Raw genomic sequence first — 21,933 nt, 5'->3', positions numbered from 1 at the left:
TTTTGAATACTTTGTCTAGGTTTGTCATAGCTTTTGGAGAAGGAAATGGCAACCCACTCCAGTGTTCTTGCCTGGAGAATCCCAGGGACGGGGGAGCCTGGTGGGCTGCCGTCTATGGGGTCGCACAGAGTCAGACACGACTGAAGCGACTTAGCAGCAGCAGTCATAGCTTTTCATCCAAGCAGCAGATGTCCTTTAATTTCATGGCTCCAGTGACTATCCGCAGTGATTTTGGAGCCTGAGAAAATGAAGTCTATCACTGTTTCATTTTTCCCCATCTATTTTTCATGAGTTTCATTTGGCGGCGGAGCAGGTTCCCTGCTCTCTCCCAGCAGGAAAGATATTGAGGTGGGGTGGGTAAATGGAATATCTGGGGCATACCCACTCATGGCCTAGACACTGAGTGTGGCTCAATTGAAAGACACTGAAAAATTCGATCCACTCTCAAGATACTGGGTGAGGGGCTGATTGAATAAAAGCAAACAAACAGGTGATTATTAACCCAGTGGAAAGATGCTGGAGGAGGGGCATGATGGAAAGAAATCAAGGAATACCTGGGGCTCAGCTGAAAGGTGGCTCCCATATGGCTCCATTGTAGAAAGACATAAGGAATGGAGCTCATACTTGCAAGTACCTAGTTAACTGAAGACATTAAATCTCACTGTAAATATTGAGGGGGATCTTTAATGCCTATGCAGTTAAAAATTAAAAGCTGGCTTGGTAAAATTTTAAGCAAGGCTTTCTATGGGGAGGCTCAGATTTCTCTGTGTCTTTGGGATGACCCAGCTTTCCTAGTGGCTCAGACATTAAAAATTCTGCCTGCAATGCAGGAGATTTGGGTTCAATCCCTGGGTCAGAAAGACCCTTGGAGTAGGAAATGGCAGCCGACTCCAGTATTCTTGCCTGGAGAAATCCGTGGACAGAGGAGCCTGGTTGGCTATATCCCATGAGTCACAAAGAATCAGATTTGACTGAGCAACTAACACACATGAAGAGATGGGACTAGATGCCATGATCTTAATTTTTTGAATGTTGATTTCTAAGCCAGCTTTTTCACTCTCTTTCACCTTTATCAAGAGGCTCTTTAATTCCTCTTTGCTTTCTGCCATTAGGGTGGTATCATTTCATGTCTGAGGTTGACTAATATAGTCTCATTTATCATTTGCTTTCTGTTTATCCCCTATGATTTTTGTTGCTCTGTTTTACCTTTGGTCCCTTCTTTTGGATTATTTGATCATTCTATTTTAAGGTATCAGATTTTGGACTGTATCTCTTTGTATAACTGTGTTACTCTAGGAACTTAAATACACATATTCAAATGTTCACAGCCATTTCAAAGTAAAGTTTCACTACTTCAATAAAATACAGAATGTTTGTTGCCAGTTAGGTCTCTTTATACCCCCATAAGGATATGCAGATGACACCACCCTTATGGCAGAAAGTGAAGGGGAACTAAAAAGCCTCTTGATGAAAGTGAAAGAGGAGATGAAAACATTGGCTTAAAGCTCAATATTCAGAAAACTAAGATCATGGCATCTGGTCCCATCACTTCATGGGAAATAGATGGGGAAACAGTGGAAACAGTGTCAGACTTTATTTTGGGGGGCTCCAAAATCACTGCAGATGGTGACTGCAGCCATGAAATTAAAAGACACTTACTCCTTGGAAGAAAAGTTATGACCAACATAGATAGCATATTGAAAAGCAGAGACATTACTTTGCCAACAAAGGTTCATCTAGTCAAGGCTATGGTTTTTCCTGTGGTCATGTATGGATGTGAGAGTTGGACTGTGAAGAAAGCTGAGCACTGAAGAATTGATGCTTTTGAACTGTGGTGTTGGAGAAGAGTCTTGAGAGTCCCTTGGACTGCAAGGAGATTCAACCAGTCCATTCTAAAGGAGATCAGTCCTGGGTGTTCTTTGGAAGGAATGATGCTAAAGCTGAAACTCCAGTACTTTAGCCACCTCATGGGAAGAGTTGACTCATTAGAAAAGACTCTGGTGCTGGGAGGGATTGGGGGCAGGAGGAAAAGGGGACGACAGAAGATGAGATGGCTGGATGGCATCACTGACTCGATGGATGTGAGTCTGAGTGAACTCTGGGAGATGGTGATGGACAGGGAGGCCTGGCGTGCTGTGTGTGATTCATGGGGTCACAAAGAGTCGCACACGACTGAGTGACTGAACTGAACTGAACTAAAGGTTTATCTTATATTATCTTAGGTTAATAGTTGCTAAATCTATTACATCTACATATGTTGAAAATCCCACTGGACATTGTTATACATTTTATTGTCAACATGTGTACTAACACCACTTGGGAAGCACCACAATATGATTATACTAGTTTACATTTATCATATACAATTGTCAGATAGGGGAAGCTGTATCTGGTGAGGCTCAGGTGATCTGCAGCAGGATCTCCATTTCCATGAGGAAGGTGTCACTGGGCATGTTCCCCAATGATCTTGAAGAAGAGATGCCTAGGCATTTCAAGCTGATAAACTGCAGGGCTGGGGGCACCACAGCAGTTTTTCAAAGATACCCAGTTGTTCCAGATACTTCTACTTGGTGTTGGTCTCAAGAATGACATAATCTTTCACAGAACCTCTTGGAAATTGGGCAGACCCTTGATAGCTGGGTTAAATGCACTGTGGCTTGCAGGCTTCCCAGCTTTGACTTACTCATCTACTTCATTTTGAGCACCACCTCAGCCAGAATTCTGTCAAAGATGGAGTCAACCCCAGTGCTATGGTTATGGCTCAGATGATTGTATAAACCTGTGGCCAGAAGGATGTCAACCTGCACAGAAACCAAACGGTTAGAGAATGAGGCAATCACCAATCCACTGCACCCAGCCCAGAACAGAATAACCTAGTCCTCCAAAGTGAGGTCAGAGAAGTGGGAAAAGTACTTGGCTCATTCAAAGAGAGTGCAAAGCTGCTTACTGGCTTTTTTTTTTTTTTTTCCCAACACAGCACATTTATGTTGCCTTTAAAACATCGCAATATGAACCATCCAGCAGCTTGCCGTTTTGGTAGCTGGACAACTTGTCTTAATCATCAGTCTGCTGAACTTCCTTTTTTAGAAACATAAAAAACATCCAAAAATTCTCTGATAACTGTGTCTTTAACTGCTAGGGCTTGCTGAATCAAAGCAGCTAGATTTGATACAAGATCAGTGTTGTTACCTTCAGGAATTAACTTTTTTTTCTGATGCTTAAGATACTGAACAAGAAACACCTGGCCTCTTCCGAACTCTGTGGATGTATTTTTCGCCCAAGAAATTTCAAATTTCAACAAGAGACCTATTCTTTTGAATAATGATGCCAATGGGGAAGTGAGTTAAGCGCAGATCTCATCTTGAAACAGAAACCCAGCATAACACCTTTAATCGTGTTTTGTGCATGACTTCAGATAGTGCCAAAGGTAGCCAGTTCCTTTCTATTTCTCCACAGTTTGTCAGCTCAGAGCCGCTTCTTTTTCTTTTGAAGGAGACTTTTGTATTCTATCCAAAGATTTAGTTGTAAGCAGAAGACGCTGCAGTGACTTTATGCAGCCACAGCATATCTGTAACTATACAAGCCAAGTAAGAGTGACGTGGGAATGCAGTGATGAAAGTGTGGGATTCAGATATGGAGAAAAGCGGGGTCTATTCAACATGAAAATCCTTACTGAAAAAAATGAAATTTGTGACCCTAACTCACAGCATACATAGAAAATATTGCCACATTGTGTGTGTGCTTAGTCGCTTAGTCAGATTTGACTCTTTGAAACCCCATGGACTGAAGTCAGCTGGGTTTCTCTGTCCATGGGATCTTTCTAGGCAAGAATACTGGAGTGGGTTGCCATTTCCTCCTCCAGGGGATCTTCCTGATTCAGGGATTGAATCATCTCCTGTGTCTCCTGCATTGCAAGTGGATTCTTTACCCGCTGAGCCATTGGGGAAGCCGATAATACTGTAAGCAATAAAAATTTTTTAAATATATACAATCTTTATAATCATAAAGTATAAAATATTTTAAAGACAAGATGCAAAAGTAAAAATTATAAATTAGAAAAAGCAATAAATTACTACATGATAAAAAAAGGTATCTAACTTGAATTTATGAGCCATTGCCTCATTGAACAGCATAGATGGACTTTACAACATAATACTGAACAAAAGAAACAAAACACTATCCATGAAATAATTCTTTTTATACAAAATTCAAAAACAGACAAAGTGATACAGTTTGTAAGAAGACAGGGAAGTGGTTATTTTTCAAAACACATATTGACTTAAAGGGGAAATGAAAGCTTCTTGGGTGCTAGTAAAGTTCTGTTTCTCAATCTGGGAATTGTTATATTTTCGTTTTTGTATTTGTTTTGTTTTATTGTGTATGTATGAAAATTCATCAAACTGGTCACTTATTTGTTGTTTCCTATCTGAACTTACACTTTAATAAATATTAAAATGAAAAGTAAGTAAGTAATACATGCAAGTTTTAGGATAATTAAAATATAAAGAGGCATTGGATGGTAATTAGAAGCACAAAAGATGATGCATTGCTATTGACAAAGTTCCAGTTAAGTTGGATTGAGGATTGAAGGATGTTCATCTTATTATTTATTTTTACCATGTGGACATACATGTATCAACTATTTATACAACTCTTACAAAATAATTAATAATCATGTTATTGCATAAAAGTGACATAATAAATAGGAGAAAGAACCTCATGATTGACACAGCCTAGACTTTCAAAATATTTGTGAAATGACAAAACATGATTAATTCATTTCAATATATCTTTTTACTGGCATGTTAATCATATATTATCATTGTATATTTTAATAAACACTGATATTACACTAAGCATTTTACAACTTTTTGTTTTCCATTTCACACTAAATTCTAAACATCTATTTTAAATTTTTTATTGTTGCTACAGATATAATCATATGGGTGAGTCATATTTCATTTAATTTGCTTAAGAGGAAGAGCAAAATAATGATGCAATAAATTGAAAGCCTTCTATAATTGACCTAGAGGAACAGTGGTCTGAAATGCAAAAGTCCACTTGTATACAGATTTTTTCACTAAATATGTACCATATATCCTCAGTTGGTGTGGAGTTTGTTGATCCCTAGTGCAGTATTATTCAAGGGTCAACAGTATATAGATGCTTAGACTGTCCCATTCATGCAAATATGCTCATGATATTAATTTCTAAGGATGAGAGTATGGTACAAAAAAACCTCTAAAAATGTTTGCCTATTAGTAAATGACTCAAAGTGTGTAGAAATTGAGTCCACATTTCACCAACAGCATATAAAGAGATTCCGTTTCTCCGTGCCAACAATAATTTTGTGTTTACTATCTCTGCTCATTCATATAAGATAGAGAAAGATAATTAGGATTATTATTTGCATAGAGAAAAACAGCTTTTTAATGTGAATGTTGGTGAATGTAATCATATATTTGGCATAGAGAAATACAGATATATGACAGGTAGATAGATGGATACGGGCAGTATTTCTTAAAGTTTATTTTTAATTCTTTATTAGTGAGGTTGATCATTTGTTTTATAATTCATTTTCTTTTTTACTCTCATTTATTTGGGATATTCCTTTTACCATTAATTTATTAGTGTTTCTTCTATGATAAAAAGAATGTGACTATTATCTCTTTTATTCATAGCACCTGACTTTGAATTTGTGTTCCATGTTCCAGAATTTTTGTGATGATTTTATTTCAACATAAGGCTCTTTTGAAATCTGTGTCATTGTTCTGCAATGAATATTCACTGATAATTTATTTAGTAACTGTATTTTTTGTTTAAGATTTTGAGTCAGCCATAATTATTTATGATGTAGAGACAGGAATCCAGCTTAATTTTATCTTCAAATGGCTAGCTAGCTAAAAATAAGAACTTAGTAAGACTTTAATTTCCAGTAGTTTCAAAGGTTTGACATATATTAAAGGTGTATGTTTTATATTGAGAATCTTCATTTTGAGACAGTTTAAACATATAATTGGCACCCCACTCCAGTACTCTTGCCTGGAAAATCCCATGGACGGAGGAGCCTGGTGGGCTGCAGTCCATGGGGTCGCTAAGAGTCGGACACGACTGAGTGACTTCCCTTTCACTTTTCACTTTCATGCATTGGAGAAGGAAATGGCAACCCACTCCAGTGTTCTTGCCTGGAGAATCCCAGGGATGAGGGAGCCTGGTGGGCTGCCATCTATGGGGTCGCACAGAGTCAGACACGACTGAAGCAACTTAGCAGCAGCAAACATATAATAATTATGCAATTCTTTTTTACTTTGTAGTTATAACAAAATTTAAACCATTTCTGGTAAAAAAAAAAAATCGAAACTATTTTGAAAAGTGTATGGTTGTATATCATTGCAGTCAATGCATTCTTCCATTTTTCCACCCTAAATCTTCCTGTACTTTGAAAGTCTTTACTTGTATATAAACAGTTTTGATGATAACACACAAACATTGAATGTTGGAAAGGGAACAACAGATTTATAATGAATTTTATAGGTGCTTAGGACACATCATTTTTTTTCAGCCTTATTTTTATGTTTACTTTTTATATGTAATATATCTATAAAGGAAATAAAACTCTTCAGCAACAAATTCTTACATATGCTTTTTCATCTGATACCAGAAAACAGTCTTGAATTCATTTTGTGGGATGTTTACATCAAATCTAGCCAACAACACATTTTTTTTTTTTTTTTTTAATTTAATTTAATTTTATTTTTAACTTTACAATATTGTATTGGTTTTGCCATATCAAAATGAATCCACCACAGGTATACATGTGTTCCCCATCCTGAACCCCAGAATATTGGAAATAAAAGCAAAAATAAACAAATGGGACCTAATTAAACTTAAAAGCTTCTGCACAACAAAGGAAACTATAAGCAAGGTGAAAAGCCAACAACACATATTAACCAATGTAAAAATCATGCTGAAATCTTGTGTTCCTATTATGTAAAATTATTAGTTTCTTCTCATTTTCATGATAGTCAGTTTGGAACTAACTTGTATATTAGGAAATAGGGAAGGGAATGAAGATTATACAGTATGTATCAGTAAATGGGTTGAAAATGTTTTTTGAGTGAACCTTTCTTTGTAAATATGATTTGGGATTTCGAAAAGAGCATATTGCAAATGCCACCCAGTGCATTCAGCAAATGTTACCTTCTATCATAGAAGATAGGCTCCAAATGTGATTTGAGTAAAAATGAACATGAGGGAATAGCTTGTAAATGACACTTAAGCTTTTCAGTCTTGATTGATTTCAATACTGAATTTGAAAACAATATAGTTGCAGTTGTAAATAAAGTTTACTTCTACTTTTATATAACTGTTAAGTGTTTTCCTTCAACATTCAGGAAATTATTGCTTCTTCCACTAAAGTCTATATTTCACGTCTGTCTGTAATAGATTTTAAAACTTTGGATAAACAGATTTGAAATCCTAACTGATCCTGTGAGTATTCCTTGCATTTCATAAAATTATTTTTGGAGTGAAACTTCTTCAAGAATACTTTAACAGGTGATCGACCAGCCTTTTCTGGACCTATGTGCTTCTTAATATTGTTGCTTACTGCCCTTGCCATCAAAGATACAGAGATAGGAAAATCCTTTAAAGCTTTCTTTTACATTTGCTTTTCAGCTTCATTATAGAGTCTTTGTATTGACAAAGGATCATATCTACAAAATCTATTCAATAACAAAGTTTTAAAATGACAATTCATATAAAAATAGGAATTTGGAGAATAACCAAAACAAAATATTCTAAGCCATATTCTTTACACCCAGCATAAAATCACATCCATCTCCACAGATCATCCTCATTTATGATTTTTCATTCACATTCTGCTATCACAGAACTCATTTAGAGAGAACAAAATGTGATTACTATTTTTTAAATTGCACTAAGAATTAGGATAACTCATAAACTTTGGATTACTCTAACTTCTAGTAATGAGTCAATGATATAAGCCCTCCAATGGAAATTAAATTAAGATCAAGGTCTTGTTTAGTCACTAGTATTAATGGTTCAGTCATGTCTGACTATTTATGACCCCATGGACTGTAGCCCACCAGTTTCCTCTGTTCACGGGATTCTCCAGGCAAGAATACAGGAGTGGACTGCCATTCCCTTCTCCAGAGGGTCTTCCTGACCCAGGGATTGAACCTGGGTCTCCTGCATTGCAGGCAGATTCTTTACCATCTGAGCTATAGGGGAGTCCCCTTTAGTCACTAAATTGTATCCAACTTTTTGTGACCTCATGGCTTGCAGGCTCCTCTGTCCACAGGATTTCCCAAGCAAGAATACTGAAGTGGGTTCCCATTTCCTTCTCCAGGGGATCTTCCCTGAGCCAGTGATTGAAACTGCATCTCCTGCATTGCAGATGGATTCCTTAACATTGAGCCACCCAGGAGACCCCAAGGACAACATTTCAAGAGTCACATCATGCAAGGTGCTATATAACAGATGATTTGGTAGTGGCCCAAGGAAAAGAAATGCAAAAAAGCAAAATGGCTGTCTGGGGAGGCCTTAGAACTAACTGTGAAAAAAAGAGAAGCTAAAAGCAAAGGAGAAAAGGAAAGATATAAGCATCTGAATGCAGAGTTCCAAAGAATAGCAAGGAGAGATAAGAAAGCCTTCCTCAGTGATCAATGCAAAGAAATAGAGGAAAACAACAGAATGGGAAAGACAAGAAATCTCTTCAAGAAAATTAGATATACCAAGGGAACATTTCATGCAAAGATGGGCTCGATAAAGGAAAGAAATGGTAGGGACTTAATAGAAGCAGAAGATATTAAGAAGAGGTGGCAAGAATACACAGAAGAACTGTACAAAAAAGATCTTCATGCCCAAGATAATCACAATGGTGTAATCACTCACCTAGAGCCAGACATCATGGAATGTGAAGTCAAGTGGGCTTAGAAAGCATCACTACGAACAAAGCTAGTGGAGGTGATGGAATTCCAGTTAAGCTATTCCAAACCCTGAAAGATGATGCTGTGAAAGTGCTGCACTCAATATGCCAGGAAATTTGGAAAACTCAGCAGTGGCCACAGGACTGGAAAAGGTCAGTTTTCATTCCAATCCCAAAGAAAGGCAATTCCAAAGAATGCTCAAACTACCACACAATTGCACTCATCTCACACACTAGTAAAGTAATGCTCAAAATTCTCCAAGCCAGGCTTCAGCAAAACGTGAACTGTGAACTTCCAGATGTTCAAGCTGGTTTTAGAAAAAGCAGAGGAACCAGAGATCAAATTGCCAACATCCACTGGATCATTGAAAAAGCAAGAGAGTTCCAGAAAAACATTTGCTACTGCTGCTGCTAAGTCACTTCAGTCGTGTCCGACTCTGTACGACCCCATAGAGGGCAGCCCTCCAGGCTCCCCCATCCCTGGGATTCTCCAGGCAAGAACACTGGAATGGGTTGCCATTCCTTCTCCAGAAAAACATCTATTTCTGCTTTATTGACTATGCCAAAGCCTTTGACTGTGTGGATCACAATAAACTGTGGAAAATTCTGAAAGAGATGGGAATACCAGACCACCTGATCTGCCTCTTGAGAAACCTGTACGCAGATCAGGAAGCAACACTTAGAACTGAACATGGAACAACAGACTGGTTTCAAATAGGAAAAGGAGTACGTCAAGGCTATATATTGTCACCCTGCTTATTTAACTTCTATGCAGAGTACATCATGAGAAACGCTGGGCTGGAAGAAGTACAAGCTGGAATCAAGATTGCTGGGAGAAATACCAATAACCTCAGATATGCAGATGACACCACCCTTATGGCAGAAAGTGAAGAAGAACAAAAAGCTTCTTGATGAAAGTGAAAGAAGAGAGTGAAAAAGTTGGCTTAAAGCTCAACATTCAGAAAGCTAAGATCATGGCATCCAGTCCCATCACTTCATGGGAAATAGATGGGGAAACAGGGGAAACAGTGTCAGACTTTATTTTTTGGGCTCAAAATCACTGCAGATGGTGATTGCAGCCATGAAATTAAAAGACACTTACTCCTTGGAAGGAAAGTTACGGCCAACCTAGATAGTATATTGAAAAGCAGAGACATTATTTTGCCAGCAAATGTCCGTCTAGTCAAGGCTATGGTTTTTCCAGTGGTCATGTATGGATGGAGAGTTGGACTGTGAAGAAAGCTGAGCACCGAAGAATTGATGCTTTTGAACTGTGGTGTTGGAGAAGACTCTTGAGAGTCCCTTGGACTGCAAGGAGATCCAACCAGTCCATCCTAAAAGAGATCAGTCCTAGGTGTTCATTGGAAGGACTGATGCTGAAGCTGAAACTCCAGTACTATGGCCACCTCATGTGAAGAGTTGATTCATTGGAAAAGACCCTGATGCTGGAAGGGATTGGGGGCAGGAGGAGAAGGGGAGGACAGAGGATGAGATGGCTGGATGGCATCACTGACTCAATGGACAGGAGTTTGAGTGAACTCCGGGTGTTGTTGATGAACAGGAAGGCCCGGCATGCTATGATTCATGGGTTGCAAAGAGTTGGACACAACTGAGGGACTGAACTTAGTTAAGGATACCACTCAAGGGACACAACTGGTAAGCTTAATATGGCACATCTCAGAAAAATCTTTAAGCATCTTATATAACTAAACCACCATAATCCTATTTTTAATAATTAATTGCAGTTGGTTAGGGGTTGTTTTCAGGCCCTTGAGGCTGCTCTAGTCTCTAACAAATGGCCCCTTCCACCTTTAAAACCAGGAAAGATGAGTGAAATCTTTCTTTTGTTGTGTTGTTTTGAGTATCTTTGACTTCCTATTTTTCTACTAGCTTAGAAGTATGTTTACTTCAGAAGTGTTCATATAGTTAGGTTATATCCACCAGGATTATTTGTATTTTGATTATCTTAGTGTCAACTGATCAGAAACCTGAACTACACCTGCAAGATCCATTTTAGTCTGTAATGATGTCATCATGGGCAAGACGTCTTTCCCTGTACTTATGGAAATGGGGAATAAAAAGAAATATACTGAGGGACAATTTTATAACTTGCCAACCATAGGAGTTGATTTTCTACCCCCTACCTATCATAAAGAGGCAATGCTCTAATTATACTACTAAAGTAATATCAGTGTACTTAAGCCAGGGATAGGTCTTCAATCCTCTATACAGCAGAAGCAGGCAATGCTCTAATTCACCTACTAGACTACTTTCATGAAGGCCCAGCAAGGAGCCCCCTACTACAGTCAGCAGCAGTAATGCTTAACAAGGTGGTAGAAGGTGAGTTAGTTAGCATTCCACTTGCTATGTCTTTGTATCAACAGGACCTAGTGAGGAGCTGAGGCTTCACTCCCATCTAACAAGACTGAATGAAGTGTATGATGCAAGGCTACTCAGCACTCTGGTCTTCCTCACCTCACCTTGGTGTCAGTAAGAATCAGTGGGGACTGGAACCCTCACCCTCATCTAACTATAATATATCCTAAACGGGACAACTGCTTGAAAAAAAGATTATATAGAATACAGAGTCTCATAACATAATACCCAAAATAGCCACAGGACAATAAAAAAAAAAAAATCTCTGTTTTGCAAATAATCTCTCTTTTACAAATGAACAACTTGCATAAAGTACAATCATAAGGAGACATCAATATTGAGAATATCAACTACATCGACACTGTGGTTACCTGAAAAGGATTTTAAAGTAGTTGTCATTAAAATGCTTCAGTGACCAACTATGAACACTCTTGAAAGAAGTGAAAAAAAAAAATAGAAAATCTCTGTTAAGGGAATTGAGATAGCAAAAAGAAATAAAATAAATTATAGATCTGAAAAATACAGTAACCAGAGGGAGCTTGGGGAAGACATCTCAAAGCATGGGCTCAATAGCAAAATGAGATGACAGAGAAAAGAATCAGTGAACTCAAAGACATATCAATAGACATTACCTGATCTGAACTAGACCATTCAAGCATGACCTAAATCGAATCTCTTATGATTATACAATGGAAGGGACAAACATATTCAAGGGATTATATCTGATATAGAGAGTGCCTGAAGAACTATGGCTGGAAGTTTGTGACATTGTATAGGAAGCACTGATCAAGACCATTCCCAAGAAAAATAAATGCAAAAAGGCAAAATGGTTGTCTGAGGAGGCCTTACTAATAACTGAGAAAAGAAGACAAGTGAAAGGCAAAGGAGAAAAGGGAAGATATACCCATCTGAAAGGAGAGTTCCAAAGAATAGCACAGAGAGATAAGAAAGACTTCCTCAGTGATCAGTACAAAGAAATAGAGGAAAACAATAGAATGGGAAAGACTAGAGATCTCTTCAAGAAAATTAGATACTAAGGGAGTATTTCATGCAAAGCTGGGCACACTAAAGGACAGAAATTGTTTGGACCTAACAGAAATACAAGATATTAAGAAGAGGTGGCAAGAAAACACAGAAGAACTATACAAAAAATATTTTTCATGACCCAGATAACCACGATGGTGTCATCACTCACCTAGAGACAGACATCCTGAAATGTGAAGTCAAGTGGGCCTTAGGAAACGTCACTGTCAACAAAGCTAGTAGAGGTGATGGAATTCCAGTTGAGCTATTTCAAATCCTAAAAGATGATGCTAAAAAGTGCTGCACTCAAAATGCCAGGAAACTTGGAAAACTCAGCAGTGGCCACAGGATTGGAAAAGATCAGTTTTCATTCTAATCCCAAAGAATGTTCAAATACTGCACAATTGTTCTCATCTCACACACTAGCAAAGAAATGCTCAAAGTTTTCCAAGCCAGGTTTCAACAGTACATGAATTGAGAACTTCCAGATGATCAAGCTGGATTTAGAAAAGGCAGAGGAACCAGAGACCAAATTGCCAACATCTTTTTGGATCATCGAAAAAAGCAGGAGAGTTCCAGAAAAGCATCTACGTCTGCTTCATTGACTACAGCAAAGCCTTTGACTGTGAGGATCGCAATAGAGTGTGGAAAATTCTTCAAGAGAAGGGAATACCAGACCACCTGACCTGCCTCCTGAAAAGTCTGTATGCAGGTCAAGAAGCAATAGTTAGTACCAGACATGGAAAAACAGATTGGTTCCCAATTGGGAAAGGAGCATGTCAAGGCTGTATATTGTCACCCTGCTTATTTAACTAATATGCAGAATACATCATGTGAAATGCTGGACTGGATGAAGCACAAGCAGGAATCAAGATTTCTGAGAGAAATATCAATAACTTTAGATATGCAGATGACAGAAAGCAACCAACTTTATGGCAGAAAGCAAAGAGGAACTGAAGAGCCTCTTGATGAAAGTGAAAGAGGAGAGTGAAAAAGCTGGCTTATAACTCAACATTCAAAAAACAAAGATCATGGCATCCAGTCCCATCACTTCATGGCAAATAGATGGGGTAACAATGGGAACAGTGACAGACTTTATTTTCTTGGGCTCCGAAACTGCAGCTGAGAAATTAAAAGATGCTTGCTCCTTGGAAGAAAAGCTATGACCAACCTAGTCAGCATATTAAAAAGCAGAGACATTACTTTGCTGACCAAGGTCCATTTAGTCAAAGCTATGGTTTTTCCAGTAGTCATGTATGGGTGTGAGAGTTGGACCATAAAGAAAGCTGAGCACTGAAAAATTGATGCTTTTGAACTGCGATGTTCAGTCCTGGGTGTTCTTTGGAAGGACTGATGTTGAAGCTGAAACTCCAATACTTTGGCTACCTGATGCGAAGAGCTGACTCATTGGAAAAGACTGATACTGGGAAAGATTGAGGGCAGGAGGAGAAGGGGACAACAGAAGTTGAGATTGTTGGATGGCATCACCAACTCAATGGACATAATTTGAGCAAGTTCTGGGAGCTGGGGATGGACAGGGAAGCTTGGCTTGCTGCAGTCCATGGGGCCACAAAGAGTCAGACACGACTGAGCGACTAAACTGATACTGATACTGATCTGAGTAACCTGGTAAATAGAGAGATATTGATTTGAAAAAAAAAAAAAAAAGAAGAATGGAGTCTCAAAGACCCATAGAGTATACAGGACTATTTATCTTAGCATTCATATCATTGGAACCCTAGAGAAGAGAAAGAGTATGTGAGGGTCATAAAAAAATTGGGTAGATCTCAAGTGAGTTTCCCCAGTGTCTCAGCAGTAAAGAATTTTCCTGCAATGCAGTCCACCTTGGTTCAACCCCTGGATGGGGAAAATACCCTGGAGGAAGGCACAGCAACCCACTCCATTATTCTTGCCTGGAGAATCCTGTGGACAAAGGAGTCCAGGTGGTGGCAGAGTCAGAAATGACTGAAGGGAATGAGCACACACAAGTAAGTGAATAAAAGCCTATCTCAGAATGTTAGATATTGTATCATTCCATTTATTTGACATTGCTGGCTAGAGAAATTATAGAGATAGACAATAGATTGCTGGTTTACGAAGCTTAGGAATGGAAGTGAGAGAAACTTTGAGTGAGTCTAGGAAAGGTTAGTCTGATGGACCTTGTGGTGGTGTAACAGTTCTGTAATCTTGAGTATGGTGGTAGTTACATGAATCCATACATGTGGCAAAAAGGCACAGTACTGTATATAAAACACACACAGGCACACACACACATGCACACACACACAAACAAGGGATTCTGTGTAATATATACCAATGTTAATCTCCTGGTTTTGATGTTATACTATGGTCTTTCATGATATTACCACTGTGGAAACCTGGGTGAAGAATCTCCTTATGTCTTTTGTTTTCGTTTTTTGTGACCTACAGTGAATCTAGTGAAAGTGTTAGTCTCTCATCTATACTCATTTTTTAAAAGTTTAAAAAATTATTAAACAGATACTTTTTCATAAAATTTGGTCTACTCTGTCTCCCTCAGTTTCCCTGTTCTTTCAAATATTTTCATTTGGTCCGAATTATTTATCAGGACTTTGTCCTATAAAGCATCCTGAGAACCTATGTTGGCCCTTTTCCTTAGACAGCTAACAATAAGATATCCTACTTTTGAAATTTTCAATGCATAACTAAATTTTTGTGCTTTCTCTCTATCTGCTTAATAATGAATAGGATAATAATAACTAGATAAAAAAAATGATGCTAGGAAAATACATTCCAGATGCCTGAGTCTACCTGTGTAACTACCTGAGGAGGACCCTGGATCTCTGGTGAAACAACATGGACCATTGCAATTGTCCCTAGATTTTAATAGGGCGTTTGAGACTTCTAGAGTTGTCTCTTTATCCCATTGTTCGTTTTTTAGTGATGCTTTCCTTACATTGTAAAAATTTTGAAAGGATTAACTATAAAATGTCTAATTGCATTTTAAAAGTCTGTATGTAGTTTTCATAGCATGCTATAACAAAAAAAAATAGGCAGGAATTAAAACTGACATTGTAAAATAGCTGCAGATTCTAATACCAAAGGAAATTAAAGGAGGAATATACGTCAAAAGAAAAGTAATTATGATCATTTAGAAGACAGGTTCAACTTAGTAATACAGAATCCATATTTAAGTTAAAAATCTGTAGTCTCAAGATAAAATAAATGACATTCACAGACATGTTTGGGCTTCCCAGATGGCACTAGTGGTAAAAAGCCTGGCTGCCAAGGCAGGAGTAAGAGACACAGGTCCCTGAGGTGGGAAAGTCCCCAGGAGAAGGGCATGGCAACCCACTCTAGTATTTTTGCCTGGAGAATCCCATGGAGCGAGGAACGTCCTGGGCTACAGTCCATAGGGTTGTACAGACTCAGACACGACTGAAGTGACTTAGCATGGGCACAGCACAGACATGTTTAAGCAACTTTATAATCTAATTATAAAAATGCTCAGTTAGTAAACTTGGTCAATCCCTAAGTTTTAAATACTGACTTAAAAAATAAAATTATGTTTAAAATAAAAATTTTTAACATTTTTTATTTTGTACTAACAAGAGGAAACCTAAGGTAGTTTGGCAGATGTTCTTTCTCAAGTTAATATCTCAAATAAAGTGGACCAACACAACACAAAGAAGTAAATGTTAGAAGTAAATGTTAAATTTGTTTGAAAGGTTTAAACATTCCCCTAGTAAATCGCCAAAGAATGTTGAAGGTTTTGTGACACAGTCTGTTGTATTTCATGACCGCATTTTTCCTTGTTTTAGGGTGAACATATTGGTGTCCTCAAGTTGTATTAATGAGAAAATTGCAACCTAGAAAATATTAATGCTTCAGTACCACTTGACCTGAAACAAAGGCACGGGAACATCATAGAAGAATGAAACTTTTTTTATTTATTTATTTTTTTTTTTTAAGTCCCTGTGGAGAAGGGTGGGATCCGCCTCTTTCTCTCTCCGCCTGAAGACTACCACTCCAGGGACCGCTGGTTGAAACTTTTTTTATAAAGCTATCAACTAACTACTCAATTAGAAAGAATTAAAAAATAGAAGTTAAACCATAAATTACTGCAGTAAAGAATAATTAACTTTTTTAATTTTCTGGTCAAATTATATATATAAAAGAATAACTTTTTAATTTGTAGCCTATAAGAATATCACTGCATTTAGATTTGGGGGATATTTCATTATTCATCTTTTCATCGTTATGTTGAGTCATAATTACCAACAACTGATTAGTTAAATATCAAAATTAGATTACTTTTTAAATGATGCATTTTATTTATACCGGGTTTGGACACATAAAGTCTACCTTTCCAAGCAGTTCTAATTGACTAAATCCAGTCTTATACTTTAGTGAGTTTATAAATTCAAGAATCACCTGAACAAGTGTTCTGAGAAAGCACAGAAAGAAAACACCTGAGAGAAAAGGCTGTAAGGACAAAACAGGAAAAAAAATCATCCAAACTGTCAGCACCTAGAAAAATTGTTCAGTATTTTTGACAAGAAGGTCAATGGTGAATTCTCACCTTTTGCCTTTTGGACTTAAAAATATATACAGTCAGCAAGTTGGCAGTTCTTAGTGACTATGTAATTCAATGAGGTACTGGGAGAAATCCAGTTTCTTGTCTGCTACACTGTGCTTTACAATTTCAAGAAATCTTGAGACACTTGAGCCTGACCTTCATATTCTTATTGTTACTGGACCAAGAAAAAAGGGAAGAAAAAATTTTGTTTGCTTCTTAAAATAATTAATGATTTTACAGTTACTTAGTAGGGATAAGGGACTTACAGAAATTCAGCTTATTCAGATATAGCATCATTTTTCTCTACATATAAATCTCTACTACCTTGAAATGTATTAGAAATATTAACCAAATATTTAACATAACAAATAAAAAAGCCCCCAAAATTGCAGGTTGCAATTTTGTAAAAAAAAATCCATACTCTGACTATGCTGAAATCTCTACATATCTTTATTAATTAGAAAAAAAAATCTCAGAAAAAAGGCAAGATGAAGTGAGATGAAATGTTCTATAGATATGCTGTGTAAAATATGGCAGCCAAGAATTATTGAACAAATAAAATATAACTATATTTCAAAATAAGCTGTGTTTAGCTGTAAATACATACTAGATTTTGAAGACAGTATGGAAAGAAGAATGTATAAATCTCATTAATATGTTTGTAGTAATTAAATGATGAAATGATAATATTTTGAACAAATTGAGTTAAATAAAACATATTATTAAAATTAATTTCACTTTCTATCAAGCAACTATAAAATTGTAAACTACCTATGTTTAGATTTTGTAGTTCTTATTATGTTTCTATTAGGCTAGGATGCTCAGTAAATTAACTCATAGTTCTTTCATTTACAGTTCCTTTTCTATAGTAAAAATCTATCTAAATTCAGTAATGAGCAGTCTTATCACCAGGGTGGGACTGCCAACTGACCAGGTAGTTATTGTTCTCCCAGCTTTGAGGACAAATGCTATCAGGTGGTCCTAGTGGTAAAGAACCTGCCTGCCAATGCAGGAGACATAAGAGACATGGATTCAGTCCCTGACAGTGGAAGATCCCCTGGAGGAGGGCATGGCAACCCACTCCAGTATTCTTGCCTGGAGAATCATGGACAGAGGAGCCTGGTGGGCTACACTCCACCGGGTTGCAGGGAGTTGGACGTGACTGAAGCAACTTAACATACATGCCTAGCTAGCTCATGCTAATGGCATCTTCCCAATTACCATAACCTTGAAAAGAATAAGTCAGAATGTATGTTTCTATATTCCATTTTGCTATTCTATAAAGCTTTATTTCCTAACTTTACTTGCTTATTCATCTGTGTTTCCCCCTGTGAATTCCCAAGGATGAAGCATTTCTGTCTTTGCACTTTTTTGAGGTAAGATTTACAAGAAGTGAGATTGCACTTGCATAGGATAGATGTGAAATAAATATCAATACACATTAAATGTTCCCAAATCCCATCCCTATTTTATTTGGGATGTTATATATTTATTTCCTTATTGGATTATCTCTGCCTCCTCTCACTAGAAAGTTCTCTAAATGCAAGAATTTGGTTTAACTTAATAATTGCCATTATATATATCTACAGTTTAGAATATTGCCTGACAAAATGATATTCAAAAGTGTCTGATGGATGAATGAAAGCAGAGCCTTTGACAAGGACCAGAGAGAGTGAAGAGTCAGTTCAAGCTGTCAAGGCAAACACTTTTTTTTCTTTTTTCACCCCTTTCTGCACATAATGAGATTTTACTTTCCAAACCATCACAGTTAAGGAAATAGCCCTCCAACTTATCCTTATTAATAGGAGGGTGTTTTTTTTTCTTTCTTTTCCAATTGTCAGCTGTCTGGCAGAACATCCTATTCCATATTTGCATATTTCAAGGAGCAGATTATAAATATCAGTTAAGGCAAAATACTTTCACAGATTATTTTGTTATTCTTGTGTGAATAGAGTTGTCTCAACTTTGATCTACCTCTGCACCATTTCAGGTCAGTCTTTAATTTCTTGAACAAAGAGAACTTCTTTTAAGGGACATTCATAATTATCAAACAAAGTATTCTTGAAAGTTTTCTTGGAAGTATTTTGAAACTGTCATCGGTATACTTAGGTGATTGGGAGGAAAAGCAAGGGAGCTAAACATTGTTTTTATCACCAGTAAGTGCATCTAGATCAAAATAAATAAGATATATTCATTTTCTAAATGTTTGTTAATGTATTTATTATAAATTTATAATATTAAAAATCTCACATTAATTGATAAAATAGGTTTTATTAATTTTCATCATATCATAGATTCTCTGAATTAGAGATCAAAATCATTTTAAAAGAGGGCAGAAAAATTAACAAAAGGGAAATTCAATCCTATGGAACTAAGACAATGTCTTTATTTTAGAAAGTAAAATTTCTTTGAAGTCCTAAAAGCTTCATGTTACCTATCAAACAAAGACAGAAATGTTCCCTAGTCAGTTATATAAAAAAAGACAGTCTCAGACAGAAGATTAAACCCTAATATATAAGACCAAGAAAATTTCTAACAAAAGTGTCAGATGCAAAGGATCAAATCTTTATTCAACTCTGAATTGTCACTACGACTTACTCAAAATGCAGTGATTTAGAATTCAGTATTAATATTATTGTCCTCTTCTGGTAGCTCAGATGGTAAAGAATTTGTCTTCAATGTAGGATACCTGGGTTCGATCCCTGGGTTTAGAAGATCCCCTGAAGAAGGGAATGACAACCCACTCCAGTATTCTTGCCTGAAAAATTTCATGGACAGAGAAGCCTACAGGCTACAGTTCATGGGGACTCAAAGAGCCAAATACGACTGAATGACTAACACTTTCCTTTTCACTTTCTCACATCTGTACATGATTCCTGGAAAAAGCATAGCTTTGACTATATGGTCAAGCTTTGTTGTCTCTTTGACAACAAAGAGACATCACTTTGTTGGTAAAGTGATGTCTCTGCTTTTTATTACTTTGCCTAGGTTTCTCATAGCTTTTCTTCAAAGGAGCAAGCATCTTTTAATTTTGAGGCTGCAGTCACAAAGCCACTAGTGATTTTGGAGCCCAAGAAAATAAAATTTGCCCCTGTCTCCACTTTTTCCCCATGTATTTGCCATGAAGTGATGGGCCTGGATGCTGTGATCTTCATTTTTTGAATGTTAAGTTTCAAGCCAGTTTTTTTCACTATCCTCTTTCACCCTCATCAAGAGGTTCTTTAGATCCTCTTTACTTTCTGCCATTAGAGTAGTATCATCTGCATATCTGAGGTTGTTATTTCTCCCAGCTATCTGTATTTCAGCTTTCAATTCACCCAACCTGGCATTTCGCAGGCTGTATCTTGCATAGAAGTTTAATAAGCAGGAAAAACAGTATAGAGCCTTGTCATTTCCTTTCCCAATTTTGAACCAGTCAGTTGTTCCATGTCTGGTTCTAACTGTTGCTTCTTGACCAGCATATAGGTTTCTCAGGAGACAGGTAAGGTGGTTTTATAATCCCACCTCTTTAAGAATTTTCCAGTTTGTTGTAACCCACACACAGGTATTAGCATAAACCATGAAGCAAAAGCAGATGTTTTTCTGGAATTCCCTTGCTTTCTCTATGATCCAACAAATGTTGGCAATTTCATCTCTGCTTCCTCTGCATCTTGGAAACCCAGCTTGTACATTTGGAAGTTCTCAGTTCCAATACTACTGAGGCCTAACTTGAAACATTTTGAGCCTAACCTTGTTAGCAAGTGAAAGGAGCACAATTTTATGGTAGTTTGAACATTCTTTAGCATTTCTGTTCTTTGGGACTGGAATAAAAACTAACCTTTTCCAGTCTTGTGCTTCTGTGGAGTTTTCCAAATTTGTTGGCATATTGAGTGCAGTACTTTAACAGCATCATCTTTTAGTATTTTAAATAGCTCAGCTGGAACTCTATCACCTCCACTAGCTATTTTCTAGTAATGTTTCCCACTTGACCTCACACTCCAGGATGTCTGACTCTACATAAGTAACCACACCATCATGGTTATTCACATCATTAAGACCACTTTTGTATAGTTCTGTGTATTCTTGTCATCTCTTGTTTATCTCTTCTGTTTCTGTCGGGTCCTTGCCATTTCTGCCCTTTTTCATGCCCATCTTCTCAGGAAATATTCCTTGATATCTTCAGTTTCCTTGAAGACATCTTTAGTCTTACCCTTTCTGTTGTTTTTCTCTATTTCATTATATTGTTCATATAAGAAGGCATTCTTATTTTTCTTTGCTATTCTCTGGAACACTGCGTTCAGTTGGAGGAGGAAATGGCAACTCACTCCAGTATTCTTGCCTAGAGAATCACATAAACAGTATGAAAAGGCAGAAAGCTATGACACCAGAAGATGAGCCCCTTCAGATCAGAAAATGTTGAATATGCTACTGGGAAAGAGTAGATAGCAATTATGAATAGCTCTAGAAAGATTGAAGTGACTGAGCCAAAGTAGAAATGACACTCAGTTGTGGATGTGTCTGTTGGTGACAGTAAAGTCCAATGATGTAAAGCACTATATTGCATAGGAATCTGGAATGTTAGGTCTATGAATTAAGGTAAATTGGATGTGGTTAAGCAGGAGATGGCAAGATTGAAAATCTATATTTTAGGCATCTGTAAACTAAAATGAACAGAAATGGGTGAATTAGTTCAGATGACCATTATATCTAATACTGTGGGCAAGAATCCCTTAAAAGGAAAATAGTAGTCCTTATTGTCAACAGAAGATTCTGAAATGCAGTACTTGGGTGCAATTTCAACAATGACAAAGTGATCTCATTTCCAAGACAAACCATTCAACATCACAGTGATCCAAGTCTATGCTCCAACTACTGATGCTGAATAAGCTGAAGTTGACCACGTTCTATGAAGACCTACAATACTTCATATTGTGTGGCATTTCATGTGTGTATGTGTGTTAAAGTCGCTCAGTCATGTCCAACTCTTTGTGACCCCATGGACTATAGAGTTCATGGAATTCTCCAGGCCAGAATATAGGAGTGGATA

The 21,933-nt window shown here is 37.2% G+C and overlaps 1 pseudogene; it reads right to left on the bottom strand.

The window, feature by feature from the left end:
• Positions 1-2,399: 2,399 nt before the first annotated feature.
• Positions 2,400-21,933, bottom strand: part of LOC138988193 (retinoic acid receptor RXR-gamma pseudogene) — a 78,180-nt pseudogene continuing 58,646 nt past the window's right edge.

Source organism: Bos mutus, chromosome 6 (assembly GCF_027580195.1).
Source record: "Bos mutus isolate GX-2022 chromosome 6, NWIPB_WYAK_1.1, whole genome shotgun sequence".
NCBI lineage: Eukaryota > Metazoa > Chordata > Mammalia > Artiodactyla > Bovidae > Bos > Bos mutus.
The sequence above is the reverse complement of the archived record's forward strand: the minus strand, read 5'-3'. Positions and strand labels throughout refer to the sequence as shown.